The sequence below is a fragment of the Rhea americana genome, unplaced genomic scaffold, assembly GCF_003343005.1.
Source record: "Rhea americana isolate MKP2758 unplaced genomic scaffold, rheAme1 scaffold_651, whole genome shotgun sequence".
Lineage (NCBI taxonomy): Eukaryota > Metazoa > Chordata > Aves > Rheiformes > Rheidae > Rhea > Rhea americana.
Genome location: NW_028186814.1, coordinates 2,162 through 10,650, shown reverse-complemented (window position 1 = coordinate 10,650; position 8,489 = coordinate 2,162). Strand labels below are relative to the sequence as shown.

At 60.4% G+C, this 8,489-nt stretch overlaps 1 pseudogene across 1 annotated transcript; it reads right to left on the bottom strand.

Annotated features, from left to right (window-relative positions):
• Window positions 1-394: 394 nt before the first annotated feature.
• LOC146586771 (maestro heat-like repeat-containing protein family member 7) lies at window positions 395-8,128 on the bottom strand (annotated as a pseudogene). Its single transcript, XR_014897765.1, has 14 exons — window positions 8,123-8,128; window positions 7,872-8,067; window positions 7,335-7,342; window positions 6,612-6,728; window positions 6,238-6,391; window positions 4,858-4,995; window positions 4,156-4,270; window positions 3,537-3,674; window positions 2,755-2,931; window positions 2,113-2,268; window positions 1,701-1,802; window positions 1,177-1,279; window positions 873-932; window positions 395-605 (listed from the first exon to the last, which is right to left on the bottom strand). The product of XR_014897765.1 is annotated as a maestro heat-like repeat-containing protein family member 7 (transcript).
• Between the last annotated feature and the right edge of the window lie 361 nt (window positions 8,129-8,489).

The following is an 8,489-nucleotide window of genomic DNA, read 5'->3' as shown; positions in this document are numbered from 1 at the left end:
GAGGAGGACATTGCTCCTTCCTTGAAAGCAGCTCAGCACAGTCCCTGCAGCAGCTGCAGAGGCCGGGCAGAGCTGGAGAGCAGGCTGGTGCAGCCCATCCACCCAAGGGTAGCAAGCCGAGACCCAGCAGCCTAGGGGAGGGAATGTAGGGGATGGTGGCACAGCGTTTCCCTTCCCTCATGTCTTGTCCCCTGGCTCATGGGCACACCTGTGTAAGCCCTTCACCTGATTTTCCCTCAAATAGCTTCCATAGGCAGAACTCATTTGTGGTCCGAAATCCCCTTGGCCTCTTTCATTCTGGCCATCAAGCCTGAGGGGTGAGCTGCAGCAGACACCTGGAAGGATCCAGACTGCTCCATACACTCATGTGGTGGTCACCAATGGAAGGGCACCACGAGCCTGGGACTGTCCTCCTCTTTCTACTCAAAGAGAGCTGTTGCCCAGAGGCCAGTTCCACCTGTCCCCTGCTCTCCGGAGCCAGCAGCACAGGGAAGGCAGCTTCCATCCTGATGCTGGCTGTTTCCGTGGAGTKCCCAGGATGATGATGTTCTGAGTAGCCAGGGACCGCATGGAGGGCTCGATGTCATTCTGCAAGGGTCAAAGGACTGGGACAGAAAGAAAGAGAGCAGCGATGAAACCCACGTGTCTGCAGTGCCTGCAGCCCTGCATAGCTCTTCCCATGGTGAGGAGGGAGCAGGTAGGGCAAACAGATCAGCTGAAAGTTGCTGCCCAGGAGTGGCTCCAAACACCCCTGACATATTCCTCTGTCCCAGAAATATTTCCCTGCAGCTGGGCAGGGCCTGGAGCACACTGCCCTTGCTCTGCCCCCCTCTCACACCCACCATGGCCAGCGCAGCACTGCCCTTACTCACCGCTGCAGATGTCCCGCAGCTTCTGCTCCCTTGGGCTCTTCAGGTGCTGCCCAGCAAGCCCTAGACACACACCAGCGTTCACACCTGGCACTACCCGGTGCGCTCCCTCCAGCACAGCTGCCCCCCGGCCCTGCCAGCTCCACGACATAGCCGCCTCCCCATTGGCAGGGCTGAGCCCAGGACAGTGCAGTGGCTGAGGTGGCGTGGGAACCAGCAAGGCTCCCAGGTAGCCCACCTGGGCTCCTAGATGCCCCAGCCCAGCAAGTTGCTCAGAGAGGGAGGGAGCCCTGGGGCTGTGGCTCACCAAGGAACCTCATGACCACATCTCGCAAGGATGTCTGAGAGTCCTCCTAGTAGGGCAGCCTCTGGCGCAGGTCTTCTTCCACGTAGCTCCTGCCTCTCACTAGCTGCCGAGAGCACAAGAGCATGGGGCTGGCACACAAGACCATCCAAAGCCATCCTTCCAGCACCCTCTTCCCTTTGCCTGCTCTATCAGGGCTGTGGCATCTGCCAGGCAGGAGCCWTGTGGGGCTGAGCTTGGGAGAGAGCAGCAGGCAGAGTGTGGCCCTGAGGTGTGGAGAACCTGGTGTGCTGCTAAGGCCCCGTGGGGCAGGGTCTCCTTCTGCAACCTGGGAGGGGTCAGAGAGGGGCCAGCCAAAGAGCCCCCCAGGGCTATGCACTTGAGAGGAAGGCTCAAGTTTGCAGGTGCAGGTGGTGAGCTTGGGGCTGGAGCAGTGCAGGAGAGGCACAGCTACCTCCCCCAAGCACAGCAGTGTGTGTGGGCAGGTCTTACCCAGGCTGGCCCTGGGCCTTTGGGGATCTCCTTACCAAGCACTTGCCAATCCTCCACGTCTGCCCAGTCTGGCTCAGGTCCCTAAGCTGTTCCCACTTGAGGCACTGGGCAGCGGTGATGAGGGCTTCCTGGGAGGCCTGTGCAGCAGCAGAGAGTGGGAGATGGCACCACAGCCTGCAGGAGGAGGCCTGCTGTCCCCCTCCCCTTGGYTCGCCTCTGCCCCTTTCCCAGCCCATTGTGGGAAGAGGCAGCAGCAGGAGTGCTCTCAAGTGGGTTCAATGCCCAGGGCAGAGACGCAGCACAACCAGCACCTCGCCTGCCTCTTGCTGTTGAGCAGCCCAGCAGACATCCCCCCAGCACTGCTGAGCTGTAGCCAGGGCTGGGGGCATCGTGGAAGGGTGCGGGGTTGCTCCTCCCCTCATTACTGKCTAGGTTTGAAATCTTTGCCTTGGCCACGCTCTGGGTCTCGTCATTCATGTGGAAGAACAGCGGGAGCAGGCACCTATGCACTTTCTGCTGCATCTGCTTCTTGTTCTTCCCCACCACAATCTCCACCAGCTCTCTGAAGCRGCAGATGGAGAGCTCTCGCAGCTGGCTGGAGTCCTGCGAGGAGGGAGGAGGAGGGGAGCTCAGCAAGGGCTGCTGCCCACCCAGGCAGAGCACCAGCAGCAGCTTGTAGCCAGGCAGCCATGTGAGAAGGTGCCCCAGGGCTTGGGCTGAGGAGGAGGCTGGGCTGGCCCTGCACCACGACTCCCAGGCGCACACCACTTGCGCAAGGCTTAGCTTGCTAGCCACAGCAGGCAGTGCGAGTGCATGGTCCTGTGTGGCAGTGGCCGCTGGAGGAGCCGTCTGGGCTTTGAAAGGCTCTGCACCCTGCACGGGGGGCTTGGAGCASCYGTTGGTMTAAACCTGTCRGAGGGATGTTGTACAGGTGCWYTRCAGAGGCCAAAAGCCATGCCAGGAGAGCACAGAGAAGCCCAGAGTGGGGAAGGCACTATCCGAGTGCTGCGCCCAGGGCTGGGCTCAAGGGCAGCTGTCATTAGAGAGTGCCCATCTGCTGGGCTCTGGCTCCCCCCGCCCCAGCCTTACATCATCAAAGAGTGGCACCAGCTTCTCCACCAGCTGCAGAGCGACGGGGCCCACCACTGCCCAATCCATATGCTGGACCACGTTGCCGGAGACAACCAGGGCCTTCATCCGGATGTCTGTGTTGGCATCCTGCAGCATCTCCATGAGGTCTGGCAGCAGCTCTTGCATTTTTCTAGCCTTTAGGGAACAACAAATGTCCTGCCTGTGAGGCATGGAGGCCCAGCCGGGCAAAACACCTCTGGATCTTAAACACCAGCCTCTTTCTCACTTCACCACCAGCACCACAGGAACTATTACTGCAGTAACCTCCTAGCAGGCAGTAGTTCCTGGTGAGTGCTGAGGGTGTGGGAGAGCAGGCAGCAGGGAAGGAGGACAGGAGAGCAAAGGCTCCTCCTCACCACCTCAGCTGCCCCCTCTTCTGACCCACTGCAAGGGGCAGGTTGGTTAGAAGCCCTCTGCACTTGGAAATTCCCCAGGCAGTGGCCAGTGCCCACCCTGGCAGGCTCATTCTGCCACAGAGCCCAGGGCCCCACTGCCAGGGCTCTGTGCACACCCACCGCGGGGGCACTGCAGGCTGCAGCACCAGGCTGAGAGCTCCAAGCTGATTTGGAGCAGGCTGTGACCCCTTGGCAAGAGAGGGCAAAGTGGTCAGTGAGGGAAACTGGAGCGAGCTCTGTGCTTCCTGATCCTCAGCAGAGGCCAAGCACTGCATTACCCCCTGCCTGCTTGGCAGCCCCAGGCTGCCTGACTCATGCCTTCACCTGACTCATGGCCATACTCACCATCTCTGGTCTCTTGAAAAGTGTCATGAGGCCTCTGAGCACCTGTGAGTGCATCTCCACACCTTGATGCCTCAGGTACCTCTGGAGCAGGTAGAAGACAGAGCAGTCCACAGCTTTAAGGTCTGCACAGCTCAGCAGCTGAAACACACAGAGCAGTGAGAGACTGGCAGAGCCTGAAGGACTCCGCATCTCATGAAGCTCCTGCTTCCCACTCAGAGCTGTGGTTAGGGCACCAGGTGCGCGCAAGGCCTGTGCTGGAGGTGGCAGTGGTTGTGGAAGGCCCACAGGCACCCCCTATGCCCTGTGCTGCATGGCACACAGCACAGAGTCCTTGCTTGCTCCTTCTGTCCTCTGAACCACTTGTGCCCTCCTGGTCACTTGTCCCTCTGCTCTTGCCTTGGTGGAGCAATTGAATATCAAGAGCTGGCACAGAGGAGGCACCAACTGTTGGTGGTTACAAGGGTGGCCCCTGCAGAAACGGGCCAAGGCCAGGCATACTGCAAGCAGCGCACTCACTGGCCCAGCTCCATTGGCTGCTCTCTCAGCTCGTGGCCATGCCTGCAAGGGAGTGGAGGGTTCAGMGGCATCTCAGAGGGGCACTGCTTGCCACCAGGCCTACCTCCACAAAGAAAGTCATGACCAGGACTTCCTGCAGTTTGTCCCCTCTGCTGAGAAGTGATTCCACCTGGCAGAAGATGCAGGAACGCTGCTGAGCTGTGTTTGTCCTCATCTCTCTGACAAGGGGAAGAAAGCAGCAGTGGTGAGGAGCTGCAGGCAAAGCTCTTCAAGGGTGGCACGGCCCGCTCCAGCCATTATCGTGCAGGCCAGGAMTCAGCTGCAGCTTGTGTAGCCTTTGCTCCTGGAGCGGGGGTCTTTTGCYAACACACCTCCCCACTGGAAAGTCTGTCTCCAGCACCGTTAGGCTCACCTGGTGAGCACGACTGGAAGAACACCTGTGCTACACAAAAGCCCTGCTCTTGCAGGACGGTGTGTTACTTGCCCTCTTTGGAGCCTCCTCCTCCTGGGATCTCCCCATATGCTCTTGGGCACACTACATCTTTCCTGTGCTCTAGCACGCCGCCCTGGGGCAGCCCCTGTGAGCCTTTGGGGAGCCTGTGTGCAGACAGGCTGGTGGTGCTGGCTGGGCCGTGTGTCCAGTCCCCAAGGACAGGGCATTAAAGGTCTTCAGGGCTGTCACTTCTCCTCTCCCACAGCCAGTAACATGGGCTCCACAAGGTGCAGCTTTTGAAGCTGGGCCACAAAGAAGCCCTGTCTCCAGCCAAGCAAGGCTGAGGCAGGGCTGGGCAAAAGGGTCCCTCACCTGGCCAGCATCCTGATTCCGCTGTGCTGTGTCTCTGCTCTGAGAAGCAGGTCGCAGCCGGCCCTCTTCTGGATGGTGAGGACCTGCTCCTCGTATCCAGGGCAGCAGAGCAGGGCTTTCATGGCCTGCACCACAAACCTGCATGTGGAGCAAAGGCCAGTCACGCTCAGAGCTGAGAGCTCTGAGCTGGCTGAGGGCACCTAGGAAAGGCAGGAGAAGCAGGACACAGCACCTCCCAGGGCTGCCTGGAGAAGTCGTTTCCCCCTGGGCAGCATTTCCTCCAGCAGGCGCTACTCTTCTGGGGCAGGAAGGCTGCAGCAAAGGAGATCTGCAAGAGCAGCGCCATGTAGAGCTGGGAGAAGAGCGCTGTGACAGTCTGTTGGCAAGTAGGTTGCCCAAGGATCTCGCACAGTGCCTCCCTTGCCCGCAAGAAACACCTGGAGAGAACTCTCACTGCAAAGACATTGCTGTGGCAGTGCCTGGGCTCTTGGTGTCCATGGCGTGAGGCTCCAGCACTGCCCTGGCCCACGGGAGACACAGCTGGAGGCTGCAGCCTGGCTGCCAGGCCACGGCCATGTCAGGGCAGCCCTCTGGGCTCTGGCTGCCACTTCTAACGTGGGCACCAGGAGCCCCCCTGTGTCAGCGTGACATGCCTTAGGTATCGTGCACACCAGCCTGGGCATCCGCTCTCAGGCTTTGTAGCCTGCTGAGGCTGTGCAGTGGCCACGTCCCTGCCACATCCCTGGCCCTGGTCCTGGCCCCTGCCCCCATCCCAGTGCAGTCCCTGCCCTGAGGCAAGCCCAGCCCTGAGGGCCAGCGAGGCCTCGTGTGGTAACTCACAGCCAGGGGGAGGAAGCAGGTGTCCTCTGTGACAGCTCTGAGGCCCTTGAGAACCAGCTGGTCCTTCAGGATGCTCAGCAGCTTCCTCAGCACCCTGTCCAAAGGGGCAGGCAGACCGTTACCTCCCACATGGTTGTGGCAATGCTGCAGGCCCAGGGCGCCCAGTCAGCAGGGCAGCCTCGGYCACAGCTCCGTGGCCTGAGCAAGCCCCAGGGGAGCCAGGCTGCAGCCCTCGCCCTACCCGCTCCACTCTTGCACGGAGTGCCCGGAGGGCCCTGTCTGGGCAAGCAGGCGATGACTGAGCCATGTTTGCTGTGGGTCATGGGGCAGCCTGGCAGTGGGGCTCTGGGGCTGCCTTGGTCAGCTGTGGCCGTGGAGGCGGGGTGGATGCCAGCAAGGGGCTGGGAAGTATGGTGGGGATGGGAGGCCCCTGTCCTGGGCATTTCCTGCAGTTTTCCTTGGGTCCAGCAAGCACAGAGGCTTTGGGCAGCCTCCCCTCTCTGTGAGGGAAGAAGCCCTCAAGGCTCTTGGGGCCTGTACTTGCCACATGGTGGGGAGCAGTTCAGCAGGCTTATGACCACCTCACTGGGGTACAGGTAGGTCAGCAGGAGAAGTAGTAAGTTGCGCTGTACTGCACTGATCTCGTGCTGATGCACCTCAGGTTTTCGTAGATGCACCTCACGATCTTGGGCACCTGGAGGGCACACGGCTGGGAAGGAGGGCAGCCATTTCCTCGGCTGCCCCTGAGAGCTGCTGCTTCCCTTCCYGCCAYGCTTTGCTGGCTTCAGATGGTGKTGCATGCCCGAGAGAGCTGAGCTGGGAGGGAGGCAGAGCCCCTCAAAGGGCTCAAGTGCAGGGCAATCCCACCAGCGGCTGCTTAYRTTCTTCAGCSAGGAGGTGGGCTCCATCAGGACCACATCCAGCATGCTGGTAGCTGCCTGCAGGTCGAAGATGCTGGAGTCTCTCATGCCCTCAAGGGCCATGAGGATGATGTCCTTCCTTTCTGAGGGCAGGAGGTATTTCCCAAAGATCTAGGGGAGGAAGGAGGGGATGGAAAACACAGTGTCTGTGAGCACCCTGACGGTGCTGCTTAGCCAAGCAGGGAGAGCAGCTCTGGAGCAGGGGCAGTGCTGGCCGCGGGCTGGGGGACAGCTGGAAGGAGGGGCTGCAGTGCCTGCCCTGTGGAGGAGGAGAGAAGAGGTGTGTGAGGAGGAAAGGGCAGAGTGGGGGTCAGAGTTGCTGGGCACTAGCTCTATAGTGTAGCCAAGCTTCCTGGTGCGCAGGAGGGCTAGAGCAGCTGCGGTGACCCTGAAGAGCAGCCTTCAGACATGGCCTGAGCAGGGGCAGCGGGAGCCCTCTCACCAGGGACAGTGAGGCCACAGCAGCCCCACTGCTTCYRAATCCATTTGCTCACACAGGTGTGCTGCTGATGCCATGGCCAAGAGTGCCAGCATGGGAGGAGCTCCTTGCCAAGGTTATATGGCTGGTGCTGTTGGAGAAAGCAAGCCAGAAGCCAGTGTGCTTGGCTTGCCCTTCCTTTTGGAGCTGCGGGTGCTCTGCATTGTCCCCTGCCAGCTTCTTGTGTGGGCGGGAGGGATAACACACAAGTCAGTAGGACAGAGCAGCTTGGCCCTAACTGGCACACCTGCTGAAAAAGGCTTTGAAGTTAGAGGGACTGAGCTAGGGAGATTGCGAGCCGGAGTCAAGTGTGGAAGGGCTGGACAAGGCTGCAAAGCCAAGGCTGCAGGGTGATGGGAGCAAGAGAGAGCTCAGGAGGAAAAGAAGTGGCTGAAGGGACACCCACTGCAGGTTCCCCCAGTGCTCACGGCCTAGGGAACTGGAAGGACCTAGATAGAGCTCTCCCTGCAGTCCCAAAGCTAAAATATCCCTGCAATAAGGGAGATGTGTGTGTGTTGCAGGGCGGTGGACCTCTTGCATGACTGGAGGGCAGCAACGGCTGGAAAAAGACCCTTTCAGAGTGGTGCGTGGTGGGATGCTGAAAAGCACTGAGGGAGCAGAAGCAAGAGAGGATGAGACTGGCYRGAAGGAGCAGCTYTTKCCCCACAAGGACAGTCATGCTAGGAAGGATGGAAAAATTGAGATGGGGGCCTTAAAGGGACAGGAAGCAATGCGTGATTGGCAGCAACAGAGCAAATCAAGCTTTGTTTGGGTACCTGTCTGTGCCCGGAGGGCCCCAAGCCGAGCAATTCTGTAGAGGTAGTGCAGAGCATCYGCAGCCCCCCAGCTGATGGCCTGCTCCTCGAGAGCAGAGCAGAGGAGGAGTCTCCCCACCAGCTTGCCCAGCAGGTGGAAGTCCTCCGGAGCAGAGAGGGCAGGCTTGTCTTGGCCTCCTTCAGAGGGGACGCCGACCTTGCGAGGCAGGAGTAGCGCTCAGGTGAGGCAGTTGGGGCCAGAGGCTGCTCGCAGCCATGATCAATGGGCTGTGGCAGTGTGTGTCCCAGCCCGTCCTCCTTGGCAGACTCTTAGCTCCTTGGCGAAGCGCAGGGGCTAGCTCAGCTGCCTCTGCGCAGCCCTGACTCCGCACAGCAGCCACGGCAAGGGGAGGGGGAGGCTGCCTCCTTGCAAGGTCTGCACATGCCACCCACGGCTCTGGCAGGACCCTGGTGAGGGGTGCCAGGAGGTCGCCTGCGCTGAAGGCTCCTTACCTCCAGAGAGCAAGCGCTGACAAGTGCTTTGCTCAGCCTGGCAATCCTCCTCACAGCCCTCTCACACTCAGCTGCTCTCCGGGACTCTGTGAAGGGCAGCAGCACCTGCGGGAAGGAAAGCAATGC